The 19,345-nt window shown below is 36.3% G+C and overlaps 1 protein-coding gene across 1 annotated transcript in view; it reads left to right on the forward strand.

Annotated features, from left to right (window-relative positions):
* The window catches only part of TRMT11 (tRNA methyltransferase 11 homolog), a 496,326-nt gene that overhangs the window by 209,529 nt on the left and 267,452 nt on the right, over window positions 1–19,345 (forward strand). The gene's annotated exons all lie outside the window — the stretch shown is intronic.

Raw genomic sequence — 19,345 nt, forward strand, 5'->3', positions numbered from 1 at the left:
ACCCATTCCTGTGGATGTTAAGGGTATTTTCTCTTTGTGAACACTGGTTGGGGAATTCTGGGAGTTGAAATTCATATAGTTTAAGGTTGCCAAGATTGGGAAACCCTTTCTTAGCTATTACAACCCAAAGCCACACTTATCAGGCAAAGGGATCTAAGATCCGTGAAATCAAATTATGTAACTAAAGACATTATAAATTTAAGTGGTTATTTGCATCTCGTTGCTGTGGATTTGATTAGATCAAAAGACAACAGACACCTGTACAGAAAAATGTAGCACATGATTTTGATCTTTGTTGGAAGAAGTCCAATGTTGTTGACTAATCAGTACTTTATGACCTACTGACTACAAAAGGACTGTAAAGTGTGTGTATATTTTATTCTGTGCCCTGTATTTATAAATGTGTCTCCTCTGGGTCTGAGGGATGGCTAATCTGAAGTTAATTTCTTCTGCCTTTCTTCTCAGAAATCCCTATACAAAGTGATTCTTGACTCTTCCTGGCAGGATGTGGTTAGCTAGGAGCTACGGTTTGCCAATCTCTATCATGTATTCCCTGTAAATTAATCTTTCTGTTATCGTTATAAAACTTGTTTCACTGCACAGAGCAAATTTCTTCCTCTCAGGAATGTTCACAAATATACACCCTCAAAGAGAAAACATTTCAACCTCCAATAAGATTATGCATTCACTGATTCTACGTTTCCTAGATGGCAGTCATATTGCATTAGAAATGATGGAAACAGTTATCTTTCCTTGGTTTTGAGATACAACGATTTTCCAGTGTAAATTGGGACATCTGTTGGCTGATTTGTTTTCATAAGGTTACAGTCCTCATTATAAATGCTGATCTTTCCAGATGACTATGGGATTGAAGCCAATATATGGGCAAACAGGAAAGTGAAAATATTTCCAAGCTGAAGAATATTTGCTTAAGTAGAGGTGGGAAACATACCACAATATAACAGGGGACTGTTTTGCATTAGATACTTCATTTTCTTTCATATTTACAGAAGTTCTTTTTATTGTTTTAAATTATAGGGATTCTCTGTACAACAAAATGGTTGTTTCCAAGTCTATAATTGGAAAGATTAAATCACAAAAAAGCCCAGTCCTGGTTTGCAAGGATTTAAAAAAATAGCTGTGTGATTTGTTTCTAAATTGAAAACTAACAAATAAAATTGGCATACCACTTTGCATGACCTTTGTCATTTGGAGGATTAATGAAATATGATTTCCTCTGGAGATACAGCTAACATATTCACAGAATTTACTCCTAGTATGGTTCCTAGAATTGCTTTGTGCTCTAAAACAGAAACAGACACAGGAAAAAGATAAGTGGAACTTTGCTACAACTCCTCGATTATTGGGGTCAAAGATTTGCATAGGATTAAACTGATTCAAAAGTAATGCATTTCCAAACTGGCCCTATAAAATAGAAACTTTTACCTAGTCTGTACCTTCATGACTTTTGACAGATTTTCTAATTACAACAGATAATAAAATATGAATTATACTGGAAAAAAAAATACCCTGGGAATTGTAAAATAATGATTAGCAACTATACACTTCATAAACAAACCCTATTCCTTCTATCCCCCCAAATGCTAGTTAAAAGGAATACACATATGTAGAATGAGTGATGACTATTTAAATACTATATGATAACTTCTCACAATTATCTGCTTCTAAAGCCTGAAGCTAATGAGATTTCAATAGTAATATACAGAAATACTAATGCAGAGTATGTAGTAGAATATAGGAATATGTATAGATCACAACCTTTGAAACTGATATAAGTTTACTACTGACATAAGAATTTTGTAATTCCAAATAGGACAATCACCTTGGATGTTTAGAGAACTTCGTGCACTGAATGTGAGTGTGTGTGGGAAACTGCTTCTTGGCTGTATTAGGGTTTGGGTTTGAAGTTCTTTTAATTTTTATAATGTTTGGTTTTATTCTATTTTAATTCTGGTTGCCACTCAGAACTACTTGTTCAGATGGATAGCCATGTTAAATGGATAGCTAAATAAACAAACTACGTAGTGACATATAAAAGTCTTGTCATCCCCACAATAAGACTCTTGAAACCAAAGATGATAATAGGCTGAGAAAAATGGATGACTCCATTATTATTAAGGTTCACAGAGCCAGACAATTTGTTTACAATAAATTGATTTGTAAGTGAAAAGATTTGGAACGATAAGATTGAGAGTAAAGTTCATTTTTCAGTTCTGAGTGCTCCAAAGAAAAACTGAACCCCAAAAAGATAAAATGGATTAAAAAGACTCTCTCTCACACATACAAAGGCCAGATGGATTTAATGGGCATGCGGGCATGCATTCTTCATTTGGAGGATTGATGAAATTAATTGATTTCCTTGCACACCCAATAGTTTTGCCTAAAATATCTCAATACAATGTCTTTGCTCTAGGTTTCTAGGAATTTTGAAGACTGTGGTCTCAACACATCTGTTAAGCAGCAGTTCGGAAAAAGCTGCCTTAGATTTCCATGTTAACCAACAGTTCAATTAGCCATTAGGTTTAGAGTGAGCAACTCACAGACAAAGTTTTAATTCCTGGAGAACCATGATTTCCAGGCTTTGTGAGAGGTTTGCAAGACATCAGGTCATTAAAATTTGGTGAGGTGTCTAGACTGGGAGGTTTACAATCTACACAGAAAGTTTGAGTTCATAGGGCAATTGGGCTGTATTATAAGTGGACCTGAATAGAAAGTTATACTGAGTGTTTCCAACAGTGTAATTCTGTTGGGAAGCAAGAAAAAAAAAGCAGTACACTGTGGTTATAGAATGTGCCAAAGTGTTTCAAGAGGAAAAGTTTGTAAAAGTAGGAGAGCAGGAAACCAATTAAAAATGGTAAGAGGAGCATTCTAAGAATGATCCCAAGGAATGGAGTGACCGGATTAAGACTATCCAAATTAACAATAATTGTTAAATGGGTTTAGCATGGAATAAAAGTAAAGGACTTATAACTTGAGTGGTGAATTAAACAATTGATTAAATATACAAAAGTCATGCCTTTAAGAGTACCGTGTTTCCCTGAAAATAAGACCTATCCCAAAAATAAGCTCTAGCTTGGTTTTTACGTGTGCGTCTAATTTAAGCCCTACCTCAAAAATAAGCCCTCATTAAGACCCCACCCACTCTGTCCCACTGTCTGGTTGTACGAGGTGGGATGAGGCACTCGTGTAAAAATCAAGCTAGGGTGGGGATGTGGGGGTTAAGCTGCCCCACGCTCCTTGCACCTGCTTACCTCAGAACCCCTGGAGCCAGGCCTCCCATGCCCTGATACCTGCCTTGCCTCATGGCAGCAGCACCAGCAGCTTTATAGAGTCCAGCAGGAGCCTGCATGGCTGCTGGCCCACTTCTTCTGGTTGCTGGTGGTCGCTTGCAGCAGGATGCCACATGGCGCATCATGGCAGTGCTGCCACTTGCAGCAGGAGGCCAGGTGGTATGTCGTGCTGGTGCTGCCGCTCATGTACGCCATGACACAACGCACCATGTGGCATTCTGCCACAAGCAGCAGCACCTGTGCGACATACCATGTGGCTTCCTGCCGCAAGTGGCAGTACCGGCATGATGTGCCATGTGGTCTCCGGCTGTGAGTAGCCACAAGCAGTTGGAGAAGAAGTCAGGCAGTGCTGTGACATTCTCAGGATGTGGGAGGACTCAGTGCGGCAGTCCTGAGATAAGCAGGTAAGAATCCCCTGAATAAGACCTAGTGCCTCTTTTGAAGGCAAAAAAAATACTGTATAAGACTGGGTCTTATTTTCAGGGAAACGTGGTATTAAGGAAGAGAGGTTCAGAACAGAAAAACTTTCTATCAGCTGCCAGGTTAGTAGTTATCATTGAATAATCTCTTTGATTTCATCCTTTACCTTTTTTTTAAAATTCCATTTATATCCCGCCCTTCTCCGAAGACTCAGGGCGGCTTACAAGCTTAGCAGTAGCCTTCATTCTATGTATATGCCTGCTTATTAGGGCTTTCACACACACCCCAATTAAATTTCCTTTAACCTTGCCAAATATATTTTTTATCAGATCATCATTTTCAACACCCCAGATATGTGAGTTTCTGTTTGCTGATCATTACTTGACTTGAATTAATTAATTGGTTCTTCCTGCAATCTATGGTACTCATATTAACCGTTTCCAAATCCATAATTTGAAAGTGTCCATATTTTTTCCACTCTTTCTCAAGAACTTTCATAGTCATACAAAACTACTGCATAAATTTGTTAATCTTCTTTAGAAGAATATCTTATCTTTGTGATCATACTTAAATTTAACTCTTCTCTAGAGTAAATCTTCCCTTTACTACTTTTACATACTATTCATCATTACCAATTCTTGAACCCAAGAAAACAAAGCTATTTAATTTATTTTCTGCTGCTAATAGTGAATTCACTAATCATCGAAGATGATATTACCTTTAATCTTTAATATTAAACATTAATGTAGGAGTTCCACTTTTATAATGAGGTTTTCTATGTCTTCATTTTATGCTAACAAAATGTCTAAGAAATTTGTTACTAGTTTATCAAAATATAAAATACAAAGAAAGAATTGAAAATAATAATAAAGTAAGGAAGGAAAAAGGAAAAGGAAAAAATGTTGAATAAAAGGGGAAAAAAGAAAGAAAAGTCTTGACTTCCAACTCTTTTTAGCACAGTAGACTAAAGTAATAACAGACAACCTCAACCTTTTACTTTTACATACTAATATATATATTAGATATTTCTTCAACAACAACAACCTTCCATTCTTCCAAGGTTGTCAAAATTGTTGGGGGCAATATGCTAACTCTGTAAACCACTTACAGAATGTTGTAAAGCACTATGCATTGGTATATAAGTGATAGTGCTATGTAATCAGCAAAAAACAAAGTCAAAGTTTCATTTTTTTTCCACCTCAAGCACAAAGTCCAGGAGTGGTTTCCAAGTAGAAATATAGTTAGCTGTCTCCTTTATTTAATTAAAGCAGTCAATTTAGCAATTTCTGGTAATTCCATCAGCTTTTGCAGCCAGTCATCCATTGAAGGAATTAAAGTAAAGCAATTTATGCTAACAAAATGGTGCTATCTGCTTAACTTGTTAGTCCTTATGCCTCCAGTTGTGGTTCTAGACATTATTTCTTCTGATATTCTTAGAATGTATTCTGTATAAATTGAATAGATATGGACATAACCTTGTTTATGTCTTTTTCTAGGGTGAACAATTAATTTTCTCCTAATTCAGTTCTCATTGTAGCTTCTTGTCTATTGTAAATATAAATAATCAGATGTCCTGGATCACTCATTTAATATCGCTATATGTCATCCACTTTGCTATAATCAATAAAGCATGACTAATGTCAGCTCTGCCTGGCTTAACTGGGGCCTCAAAGGCATCCTGCAATCAAAAGAAGAAGGGGGCAGAAGAATAAAAGGGTGAAAGATGAAAGGGCAATAAAGCTTTGTGTGTACATGATAGGAAATCGGGAAGGGGAGAATGACAAGTAAAAATGACCAGAGCAGACGGATCCTGCTTGTACCAGCATCCCATGGCCACTTATCCTGAGAAATGTGTGGATTACCCCCAAAATCTCAAAGTTCTCAAAAGATCTTGATGAGCTCCAGTTGGCTGGACACAGACTGGTCAGGGGGATGGGTTGGGGGCAAACCTACACCTTATTTTGCATCCAGCATGCATAGTGATTTCAGAGCTGGCTTGAATTTACTGCAACCAACACTCTTAGTAAAAGAACACTTTACTTTAATCAAATGGAGTTGGAGGCTTTACTTTCCTAAGGGATTGGATTGGGGCAGGTCTGACAGCTACTTTTAAATGCAGATTTTCCTATGATTTCTTTGATACTTAAAAGAATATCTCATTTTATCTTTTTCTTCTTCTTCTTCTTCTTCTTCTTCTTCTTCTTCTTCTTCTTCTTCTTCTTCTTCTTCTTCTTCTTCTTCTTCTTCTTCTTCTTCTTCTCCTTCTCCTTCTCCTTCTCTTTCCATGTCTAGATCAAATTTTGAACTGCCAGACTTTGACGCTGGTCAAAACTAAGTCATTATCAGTACATGTTTCTAGTAGTAGCTCACGTAGTAGCAGATGGGTCGGGTTCTGCATCTCTCTACATCCACACAACATGTTTTTATCCACTAACATCCTCCACTTCAGAATATTGGTTTTACACTTAGACATTCCAGCTCTCAATCTATTTGGGATCCTCCAGATAGTATAAGGGAAGTCAGATCCTCCAGCCAGATCCTCCTTTAATTTTATTCCTTCCTCAATGGTTACCTTCCTCCATCTTTTGATTCAATTTTATTTCCAATTACCCTTAAGGAAGTTTGTTCTTACCATAAAGCTGTTCCTAGATCTGAGTTGGTGGGCTTGGGGCTTGGGATGTTGAGGGTCATTCTTTTGCTTAGTTCTCTTGGCATCTGCTGCTACCTCTCTTCCAATCTTAGGTGGGGTAATGGCAGTGAGAGAATATATTTTCTCAATTGGTGTAGGCTTGAGACAACCTGTCACTTAGCATGCTGCTTCATTGACAGTGATATCAGCTTGTTTCACAAGTGCAGACACACCCCACACTGGAAGAGCATTCTCTCAAGGCCAAATCTAATGTGTGCAATGTAGATGGTTAAGCTCCCCATGTGTAGCTTATCAATTTCTTGATGATATTTTTTCTTGATCTGACTCTAGCCTTACTGTTCAGGAAATGCTGTTTAAAAGAGAGGGTCCTGTTGAGTGTCATGCTGAGATATTTCGGTATTAGACAGTGCTGTAGCTGTTCCTTTGCCAATCTTCCCTTGCATCTCGATTTTGGTGGTGGAAAGCACACACTTGGGTCTTGTTATAGTTGTTTACCTATTGTTCTTTATCTATTGACATTCTTGTTTGAGATATTTTTCTTGTTTTTGCTTGCTTGACTCTGTTAGTCATCATACATTCTTGTTGCCTAGATCTTTGTCATTCTCTAGCCATCATATTAACTTGTTCTGAAACATTTTTTTCCATTACAGCTTTCACATTGTCTTTAATCTTTTCCCATATTGTAGCACCTCAGATTCTCTTCAGCATAATTTAAATGTTCCTTGCTATACATTAATTTATGTTCTGATTGTATGACCTCCAAGTCAACTCTTGTTGGCACTGGGATACATAGTCTCTTAAATTTTCTAAGCTGAACTTACTTTTAGAAGAATAATTCATGGTTTGTTTCATAACCTATACCTGGAAGTTTCCTGGCATTTCTCCATACTTTGTTACATATTATGTAGCAGATTTGATTCTGATATTGTCCGTCTGGCAGTGTTCGGGAACAAAGTATGTTTTTAAATTGCTGTATGCAAGTATTGGCAAAGACAAAATATTATTTACACAATTCTGTTAACCCATTATTTGTTATGTGCATTTATTAATTTATTTGATTCTCCTGTAATCTTGGATTCATTTAGTTTCCCAAGCTTTGTAATTCTGGTTGGATTTATACCTTTTAGTACTACAATGTCCTTTGATGTACTCTTTAGTGCCTTTTGTTATTTGCCATGGAATTCCTCCATTAAGTTTGTATACACTGCACACAGAGGTATATAAACTGAAATTTACCTGGATATCCACTAAATCTAATAAACATGATCCTGTCATTTATTGGGTTATAATTAAGCATCTATTTAGTGATAGCTATTTAGAACATTACTTATTTTCCTTGTATGATCTCATCCTTAATAGCATATATTATAATCATTGTGATTTAAAAATGGAAAAATCCTATCCACTTAAGTTCATTTATTTCTAAAATCCAATTAAGTGTGCTTTGACAATTTCAAGGTTTCCACATACTTGCACATTCCAAGTTCTAGTGGTATATATTCCAGGTGTGTAAAACAAACCCAGTGACCAAACTTCTTTGCAACTTTGCACGGCCATCCAAACGTTATCATTTCTAAATCTACTTGTGAAAGTTTGATACTTTCCCCCAATATAGAGGAATGCCTTTTGATCTGAGGGACTCATCATCTGGCAACCAAAATTGCCTAAATGTTATGGCTATGTCTGAACAGAAATAGTGATTGCAAGATTGTCAGTGCCTTCTTTGAGGTCTGATTTTTCACTGAATTAAGGAGCTTCTCTCACACCTTTGGAGTCCCATCTTTCCTCAATCCCATTGTGAATTTCTCTTAATTTAATTATTACCCTTTCAATTTTACCAGCAAATACAATTTTACTAGGAGTTCTGATGGAAACTAGCACCATTCTCAGGGTCACTGAAGCTACTGAATCCTCCTACATGTCAAGCTGCTAGTCCCCTGGGAGGGATTGACAGTTAGGGTTTTAAGATGAGGAAGTTTCAGGATTTGTATAAATTTCCTTCCAATCACAGGTCTTTTGGGGACTGCCTGTTTATGGAGATTATCTGTTAGTCAAAAATGTATTTCCATGTATCTGGAATTCCAAAACTAAGCATACTGCAGCAGGGCAACCGTTCTAAATAAATTACAGTAGATGACATTCAGATCAATGAACTTCAATTAAAATAAAGACAAGGGGCCTAATTGACCAATGTTAACATCATCTTTCTCTTAGCTGCTCTGAAGATTCTGCCTAGCCAAGACAGAATGAACAAATATACTGATGCCAACAAAAAATAAAATATAATCTGTGTGTCTGAAAATACTACCATATCTCATTTTGTTTACCTGTAATCCCATGCAAGTCTACTGAAATGGAAATCTCAGTGACTCCAGTGGAACGTATTCATAGTTAAGCGGTTATAGGCCTTATGGTTATATAGTGCTTTAGCTTGTATAGTGTTTTACATGTATTTTGTTGATAATGGCTTCAAATTCAGCACTCTAGATAGTTGCCTGTACTTAAAAATAAAAATATAAGAACACAGTAACATTACGTTTTGCTTACTTTCTTATAACTCTGTTCTGAAGTTATGATCTAAGGGACAACAACCTAATTCCTATTTGCACAACAGCAAATATAGAATGTATTATTATTAGGTTAACACATAGTGGTAAATCAGAGGTATCAGCTAAAGCAAGTTACATTCTTTCAAGTATCTTGAAAACATAATAAAAGAGACTAACAATTTGTAGTGGAGGACAAGTGCTGAGCCAACTGTTATCTTGCAAGGCTCCCACCCATAGTTGCTGCCAGACAAAGCTGAAGCTGTGTACACAACACATGTGTAGAAGAATGGAGCTCTCTTCTCTGGCATTGGAACAGTCCAAGATAGTCAAGCAGCTGCCATATCAGCTTTTGGGGAGGTGCAGAGTGTGGGTATCTAAATATGAAGAGATATGGTCCAGCAACTATGAAGTTCAGAGATAGCCTAGGTTTTGAACTCCTATCTGTGTTAATAAACCTTTGTTGTCTGGAAAATCAAGGTCTGGAGGTTCTGACTGGAAATTCCTCATGCAAATATAATTTGGAGATGACTTGTGAGCAACAATTGTTAGATATAGATGTGTATGAATTATTGCAAGGTTTTGTAAGCTACTGGCAAATGATGCCTTAGGGAATGTCTCTGCAGTAGTTAAACAAGCTTTTGTATGTTTTAAGATCAGCTCAGGAAACAGTTGGGAGCATTTTATCCCAAATATTAAGCAGGACACTTCCAAGGCCCAACAATTCTTGGCCTTAATGTAAGTAAAATGTAATGACTTTGAAAGCAATTCAATACATATTTATCTAGGAGCTACCTCAACTGGACACAATACAAGAGATCTCCTAATTTGGTCTCTGTATTAAGACTTTGCTGACCTTTCATAGCACTTGGTAAAGCACTGAATCCATTCTCCCATTATAAAACCAAATACAAAAAAGAAAAATGAAGAGGCAGAAACTGCTGAAGAACAGAGCTGGGAAACAGAAATAGCAATAGCACTTAAACTTATACATCTCTCCACAGTACTTTTACAGCCCTCTCTTAAGCAGTTTACAGAGTCAGCATATTGACCCCAACAATCTGGGTCCTCATTTTACTGACCTCGGAAGGATGGAAGGCTGAGTCAACCTTGAGCCGGTGAGAATCAAACTGCCAAATTGCTGGCAGCTGGCAATCAGCAGAATTAGCCTGCAGTACTGCATTCTAACCACGGCTCTTAAAGGTGGAAGGATGGCTGAGGAACAAACCCACAGGGAACAAGTCAGAGGGAAATGGGAACAGTGGCAGGTTTGAGGGCAATGGTGGTGAAGCAAGTGACAAAAGAGCATGGGGGTGGGAGAAAGGTGGGCATGAAAAAACATGTTAGAAGGATTATCCCTGGGGATAGTGAAAGAGACTGAGGGAGAGAACATCCAAGGGTACAAAGTTCTCAGAGATGTGTTGTGCTTTCATACCCTTTTGTCTGGGAAAATGCATTTGGAAGACTTCCTTTTGAACATGGATTAAATCAACAATTAAATTTATTGTGCATATCTATTAGATAACTTTAGAAAGTCACCTCAAGAGCTAAAGGTAGTCACCTCGAGAGCTAAAGGTAGTCCTCAATCTGCAACCATTCATTTAGCAACTGTCTGAAGTTACAGCGGCACTGAAAAAGGTGACATACAAGTGGTCCTCACACCTACAACTATTGAAGCATCTCCACAGACATGTGATTAAAATTTGTGGGCTGGCAACTGGCATGTATTTATGTGGGTTGGGGCATCCCAGGGTCATGGGATCTCCAGTTGCAATCTTCCCCAGCTGGCTTCTGACAAGCAAAGTCAATGGGGGAATCTTTATTCCCTTTAACAATCACGTAATTCACTTAGCAGCCATGGCAAAAAAAGGTTCAGAACAGAAAAGAAACAATATTAGATACTGTCTTTAGTTTCCAATTACTATTGTTCATTTGTTAAATGAACCCCAGTTATTCAAGAGCATTCGTTTGCAAGTATGCAATTACATTATATCATTTTTATTGGAAGTAATCTTTCTAACTAAACTGAGAACCTGGTAGCTGTAGAAATCCTCAGTTGTTAATCAGTCCACCTCCTCCTCCTCCTCCTCCTTCATTTTGTAATTATAAAAATATGAACCATATCGCTTGGTATTACTGAACTGAATTCCTCCATTTTCCTTTGTACATTTGATTTTTAAAGATGTTATTATAACTCCATCTCCAATTTTCTTCTAAATCATCTGTATAATCTTTAAATACCTCATCATCTAGTCAATCTTTAAATAAATTTATCTTGCTATTAGTTGAATAGGACATTTTTAATTTAAAAAGCAAAATCCAAAACAAAGCAGCATAAACAACCAGCTGCTCCTCAGACCTTTGCAGTTAGATTAAATATTAAGTGAAAGAGAAAAGTGATGTTGGCATATGTACAGTATAAGGTCCACAGTAACCTACTTTATTCCGTGAACACGTTTTCCATAATCACTTCAGTATTTGCTAACACTTATAATCAACTAGACTAGGCTGCAGGGCACTGGATGATCCCATTATAATACATAAATATTTATAACTTGTAGATCCAAAGATGAAAAGGGTCTTTGATTTGCTGACTGACTGCATATCATTTTGAAAATTGTGTTTATTTAATGCACTATGAGTACAACTAGAATTGCTATACAAAGCCTAATAAATATCTTATTTTTAGGAAAACTCACAGTGAGTAACCTAAACCCAAAAGGATATGAACATAAAGCCCATTGAACATTTTTGATTAATCTATGATTAACATTAATACTAATATTGGAAAAAGTGTTGTTGTTCCGAGTAGCAATGGATACTTTTAATTCTTAGCATTGTAATACTTTTTATATAGGTCAACCCTTGAAAATATATGAAACTAATGGGTATGTCATAAACCTGATTATAGGCAACTAAGCCACACGTACTTGTGTCCAGATTTTGGGGCTACCTTCCTTCAGTCTTGGTGATCTTGGTCAATGCAATGGGAATTGCAATCCAAAACATTTCATTGTCCACCTCAGACTAGCTAATCAGATTATGTGTACCAATTCTGCCATAGCTGCATTTATTGCAATGGTATTTTGGTCTTCTTTAATCATGTGCTTTGGACATTTAAAGGCCCCAATGGTTTGCCTCAAAGTTTTTTTTTGAAGACTTGTTTACAATATAATGATCTTCCAATACTTTAATATCATCTTCAAAGATCCCTAGGATCAGAAAGGGTCTTAGACACACAAGAAAGACATTCTGAATGTAGTTCTTCCATTATGGGTTCCTGCATCAGTGACTGTTTTAAAAAGGCATGAAAATTTGGTTTTCTGTGTTGCTTTTAGTTGAAAAGGCTCTGCTGTGTTTCCTGTTTAGAAATTATGCTGTATTTTATTTGACATGTTTTAAAAGTGGTTATATATATAATTTAATATTGACTGCTACTATAAACCCACCATGAAATGCATTAGATAGAGATAACTCATTATTTTCCTATTTTAAATGATCCAACATTTTTAAAGACAGGTGCTAGCTACATAAACCAATGATATTTTAGTACATTTTTATTATTTTATCTTGCCTTTATTATCTTTATAAATAACTCAAGGTGGCAAATGTAATACTCCTTTCTCCTCCTATTTTCCCCTCAACAACAACCCTGTGAGGTAAGTTTTCCCCCAAATATGTGAAAAGAATTTATCCGGGGTTAGAATTAATAGGATAATGTTTATAAGCTACGGCATAAAATGATTAACAATGAACTCTTGCAGAGTTGTTGAGATATTCATTATAGGTTATATTTAATAGCTACTTTTAAATAAAGGAGTTATATTTATGATCTATTGCTTTAAAAGCAATTTAGATGCAAAGTAAAGTAACCAGCAGCAAGGTTTCTGGCTTTGCTCATGCATTTTTCTTACGTATTATAAATGTGTGCTTTACCTGTATTATCCATCTATTACAAAGTCTAAATAAAACTTTTGAGGAGAAGCATCAATATTCCACTGGCGAAGACTACTTAGATTCTGTTAGGAGTCAGATACTGTTTCAGGAAATTTCCTGTCCCCAAGTTGTAGGCTTGTTTGATCAACTTTTTCTTTCAATCATAATCAAACATGTTTAATGTAATATTCCAATTAATGGTGCTTCAGTGAAACTAAACTGGCTTCTATCCAAGTTCTGCAGCTTAACTGATTTGTGGAACAGTGCCAACTGATTTTTTAAAAGTGTCTTGATCTGGCTTGCTGTCAGCCTTATTCCAAACAATTGTACCAATGTTACAAAAGGTTTCACAAGCAATGAATGTAATAGTTTCTAAAGTAGCACTGGCATTACCGTATTCCATGTTTCCTATAGGAGAATAGAACCGCAGTAGGACTGTTATAATTTGCCTCTGTCAGCTGCTCACCAGGTTGCTTCAAATAACCTGAAAATTTGAACCTTTTCGGAAGAAAAATGAAGCAAAACAAAAATAAAATCTTCTCCCTGTACTAAAATCTTCTCCCTGTACTATAGTTCCCAGGGCTGAGAAGCCAGGAAGCAGAGAAAAAATTAGGGAAGGAACCTTTAAGGAACCTTCTTGTTTCACAAGTGCAAATGGGATTAAAATAAAATAAATAAATAAATAAAATATGGATGGATAAAAATCTAGAACCAAAGAGCAAAGGTGTTTGAAGCTGCAATTTTGACAGCTCACCACATGGGGTAGCTACATAGAAAGAAGAAGGTCCTTCATTTGCAGCCTGATACCCATCCCTTTCTGTATATTGGGGGGGGGAGAGCAAGATGTAGCTTTTTCAATGGAAAGGAGCAGCTAAATGATAGGACATGCTAGCCAGAGCAAATGGGTTGCTTGACTGTTAACGCAGATGATACACACTGATTCCCCACTTGAGCGATTAATTTCTAAAAGTGGCAGCTGCAAAATATGGTTGGAACCAATTCTGAGAATTAATGAACGGCAGTCAAAGTACCTGATTGAAATTTTCTATTTAGGAATACATTCTGTTGGTTTAGTGGAACTGTTATTGCCTAGTCACATCTACCTGCTTGCAATATATTTAAGGATGAGTAGTTTTATCTTGCACTATTTATTGTTTTGCATTTCCCTCCATTTATTTGGCTATCCTGCATGGATAATTTCTATTTTATTTTCACATTTGGCATCAATATTAAAATGCATTCTGTTGTATGTATTCTGTGTAGGTTCTTGAATTTAATGTAGAGGAAAGCCAGATTCTGAAAAATCAGTGGCAATCCAGAAAAAAGTTAGGAAAGTCAAAGTTTGAAAGTTAGCAAACAAGGATGCTGGAATTTTGAAAGCATCACTTATAATAATCTTGCTAACTGATTAATGATCTTGCTGCAAGAATTAAGGGAGATGGTAAGTATTAAATATTTTGAATACCAATAAAAACTGAAGATTATTGTCATGTTTCTTTGTATTAGTGCATTTGGTTCTCCAAATACTATGATTTCCCATGCAGTTCCACTTAAGTAAGACTCTTTCAAAAGCAATATTTCAAGGCTCTGATTTATTTTATCAGTTCAGTATGATTGAAGTCCTCTTGACATATGCAGCAGGAACTGAGCACCTGGAGAAGAAAAAGAGAGGGAAAATGTGTTATTCCCAATGCAGCTAAATATTTTCTTTTAGAATTTTTTAATCCCACCTTTATTATTTCTTATAAGGAACTCAAAGTGGCAAACATACCACATACTCTTTCCTTTTTCTGTTTTCCCCACAATAACAACCTTGTGAGATTGGTTAGGCCAGGGGTAGGCAACCTTGGCTCTTTTATGACTCGTGGACTTCAACTCCCAGAATTCCTGAGCCAGCTGGCTCAGGAATTCTGGGAGTTGAAGTCCACGAGTCACAAAAGAGCCAAGGTTGCCTACCCCTGGGTTAGGCTGAGAGTGACTTGCCTAAAGATAACCAATCAACTTTCGTGCCTTGGGAGACTAGATCTCCCATCTATGGAGATTCTCAGTCATCCAGGTCATAGTTATCCCAAAGATGCTTTTTTTTTCACGAGGCAAGTGGACTGAAGAAGCTGAAGAAGCTTCTTGGATGAGAAGTGAAATGTCTTCAAAGAAAAAAACAAGAAAGTCCAGTTGCCTCATGAAAAAAAAGCATCTTTGGGATGACTAGAACTCATATTTTCCTGGTTTCTAGCCTGGTGCCTTAACCATAGACTCAATCTCTTGAATCAGTTGAAGGTTTTGAGATAGCTGCACTGTTCATACTTATTGCCACTGTTTGCTGCTAGCATATTTTCCCAGACAGTTGTTATAAACACTGTGTTTTAGAACTGGCTGCAGTCTGGTTCGTCTTATTTGTGTCCCTAGCAAAAAAACAACAACCCCTAATCAGTTGCCATATGTCAGAAGAATTATGGGCCTTTCGAAGGTGAAGATAAAGCTGAGCAGGTCTTCTTGACAGTAAGGATTGTTCGCACTTATTCACAGCAGATCTACAACGCAGTGTAACTGACACCACCATATGAGACAATTGCCTGTTTTTCCTGTTTAACACCTCTTAACCCTGTCTAAACAAATTATTTACCCAAGGCTTTATTGGCAAACAAGAATTCTTTCCTTCCAAATAACTGCACAAGATTGATTGCAGCTGTTCCATCAGCAATGCTTTGGAAAGTAACTTTGGACAAGTAGGAAGTGCAAATGGTCTCAGGTTTAGAAGGAACTTGTTTGCTGTGTTTCATTCCTGATCTCTATATGGAGCAAGCAATGTAGTCATGTCAGAACTAGGGATCTTAGAATAATGCACCATTCCATTTGAAATGAAACAAAGGATCCTTTCCATCAAAAATCCTTTCCACTGACAGAAAAGAAGAAACAGAGCCTTTTTACATATATGATTTGTTGATTGGTATTTAAATATCAGGTAACATTGAGACATATGCTTAAAAAACTCCTAAAAAGTCTAACTTACATTACAATCCAACATTCTTTTATTTGGAATGATCAGGTAGGTTTATCTCTCAGCTAACGTCATTGAAATAAACAGGCTTGGCATTTTCTGAATTTCTTTGTTGCCATCTAAGGGGCTTTCAGATTTTTACAGCCTGCATCAGATAGACAAATCTGACTGATTCAGAGACAAACTGAAAGCATATTTACAAGACCAGTGGTTAAGCAGCTAATAAAAGAGGACCCTAATATGTCTCTCTGTGTGTGTGTGTGTGTGTGTATGCGTATGAATATATGTATATGTATGTATATGTATGTGTGTGTGTGTATATGTATGTATGTATGTATGTATGTATGTATGTATGTATGTATATGTATATGTGCAAATTATTCAAATTGCTAATAAAGAATTTTGGGAGGCTGAGATGATCATTTCGAACTCTTTATGTTCTCATCAGTCAGTCATACCCTTTATTTGAGATTCGAACCTGGGCTGATTATATATTAGGCAGTTGTTTTAACTTCCTGAGCCACAGGTTCTTTCTCTCTTTTATTAGCTAGAAGGCAAGGCAAATGTATGTTAAGTATTTGTCAAGGCTTTTTGAATGCACCTTGCTAATTAACTCTTTCATTCCTGTTTTGGCCTGACTCAAGGCTTATCCACAGGATATAGTCAACTTATGACAGCTCATTATTTGTGCAAATTATTCAAATTATTTGTACTGTATATGTATATGTACATATGTATATATGTATATCAATAAACTGACTTGCCTAAGTTTAAGTTCTGAGATGGAAATTTCCTATAGGCCTCCTTTTACCTGGTAGAAGTTGAGTAAAAGATCTAACCAACTTTCATAATTTAATTATTATTAAAAATGCAATTTAGGAGAAATAGACATGACTCTTCAAGATCGTTTTGCCCAGCCCTTCTTGATTTTGCAAAAATCTTTGACTGATAAATTGAATGCTATATTTGAAGCTCTATAGCAGGCATGTCAAACACAAAGCCAAGGGCTGGATGTGGCCCGCACAGGCCACGCTCACCCTCACCCCATAAGAGCAAAACAAATCCCAATAGATCACAATATGGTCCGCGATGCGATCGGGTTTGACACCCCTGCTCTATAGAGACAAGGTGTGAAAGAACTCAACAGGGTGATGCAATATCAGGGAAACTATTCTCTGGATGAGATAGTCAAAGAACTGAACAGGTCTAAAGTAGAATAAAGGTCAATAGTAACCATCATACTCACCTATGGTTTGCTGGAGAGAGAGAAAGAGAGAGAGAGAGAGAGAGAGAGAGAGAGAGAGATGTAAACTATGGTCATATTGATGATTGATTACTTGGGATTTGGGTTTTATAGGAACTGATACAAGCTATAGCGTTTATTATTTCATGTTTTATTTACATGGATGTTGTTGATCTTCAAACATCTTGCTTTTAGTTAATAATAATAATAATAATAATAATAATAATAATAATAATAATAATAATAAGTTGGAAGGGACCTTGGAGGTCATCTAGTCCAACCCCCTGCTCAGGCAGGAAACCTTATACCATTTCAGGCAAATGGCTGTCCAGTCTCTTCTTAAAAACCTCCAGTGTTGGAACATTCACCACCTCTGGAGGCAGGTTGTTCCACTGGTTAATTGTTCTAACTGTCAGGAAGTTTCTCCTTAGTTCTAGGTTGCTTCTCTCCTTGACTAGTTTCCATCCGTTGCTTCTTGTCCTGCTTTCAGGTGCTTTGGAGATCTCTGATTAACTTATATGCTTTGCATTACTCTCAAAAGGCTGAAATTTTACTTGCTGGATTAAAATATTTGTCTTAGTTTAGACTAGTTTATACTTAATTAGTATAACAATTAAAAAGCTAATTGTTCATCTCATGTCTAAAACATAACATTTCAATTTTGGGATATCTCCTATATAATGCAAGCAGGAGGAGGGAAGATTGCTATTTCTGTCCTGAGCCTCTCCAAACATAGGTGGATTGTACATGCTGTGGTGTGTGTACATTCTTATAAGTACCTTGCATTGCCTAAGAAGTTCATGTAACTATTTCACTATAAGTTGAAGTTAGGATAGTTTATGTATACCTTAACCTATGCTTTGCTATTCTCTGAAAAGTAATGCCATCAAACTTGCTTGATGTTTTCCAGGCAATTCCTGTTTGTAGTTCTTGGTTTATAGTATTTGAGTTATTCCAGAACCATCAATTTTGACCATTCATATACATTGTAACCATTTATTGATTGTCCAGACTGGTATTTATTGCTATTGAGAAAATTTACAAATATCTTTGTCTGTCAACAGTCCCATAATTTGGAAAACAAAATCTGTCCACAGCCTCTTCTATAATCTGGGCTGTGACCTTGGCCTCCAGCTCCATAGTAAGACTAAAGACCTATCAAATGTAATTCAATTACATGTTACCCTTGAATAACCAGAGATGTCTTCAGCACTTAAACTCTGTTTATGATCTTCCCAGAGACTCACTAACTAGTCATAATTGAAAGTCAGGATGCTTAGGTCTTTGAACTTTTCAGCTCCAACTCTTCATGTGCTTTCAACAAGAAAGGTGGGTGCAGATCAACAATTTGGAAGACAGTCAGATTCAGCTAGGATCAATTTGCAGGCCACTGATTAATTTGAAGCTTTATATCGCCTATCGAAAATGCACAATTATTACCTTTGTTCTTTTCAGCAGAACTATTTGATATTTGAAGGGGTAATAGGTTTTTCTAAAGGCACCTTATGTGTGCAATTTTTTTTATTTTTAAATTGATTTTTCAATTTAAAAAAGGAATGTACGGTCTTTCTTTTTTATTGAATTACATGATATATGTAGGTAGACATCATTTTCCCTCTCTGAATATAGTATCTTCTGATTAAACTTAGGAAGGCCCAGAGGAAATCTATTTCATTTATAGTTCTTTAATGCACTAATTCCCTATGTTATCTAATGCCCAATTTCTATGAGAATAGCACATTTTTGTATTTTGGAAGAAAAAGTACAAAATTGTGGAAATAATTTTAATAATAACAATTATGCTAGTTGTTATTATAGTTGCCTTAGGAATTAGAATATGCCCATAATTTTACTTTGTTTGCCTTTACCATCTCTGAATCAAACTCAAATTTATTAATAAACTTTTAAAATAAAGATTTAGCATGCACTATATTAACAGGTTATTACCGGTACGTACATCAGATCATTAACAGGCCTGTGAATCATTCAAGTCTATTCGTCTCCCTTAACTTTATTTCCATCCTGTGTTTTATGGAAAAATACAATCCCCCTTTCCCCCCCCCCAAGAATAGTCCCTTTTCTGCAAATGTTAAATATTATTACTTTATTTTAGAGTCACACCTCCGTCCCCAGAATCAATTTAAAATTCCGGTTTGGATTTTTTCCCAATTTGATTGAAACTTTTTTTCCCACTGCACAGGAAACCCAGAAATGTACTATACTACTATTCTACAAGTTTAG

The sequence above is a fragment of the Vipera ursinii genome, assembly GCF_947247035.1.
Source record: "Vipera ursinii genome assembly, chromosome: 1".
NCBI lineage: Eukaryota > Metazoa > Chordata > Lepidosauria > Squamata > Viperidae > Vipera > Vipera ursinii.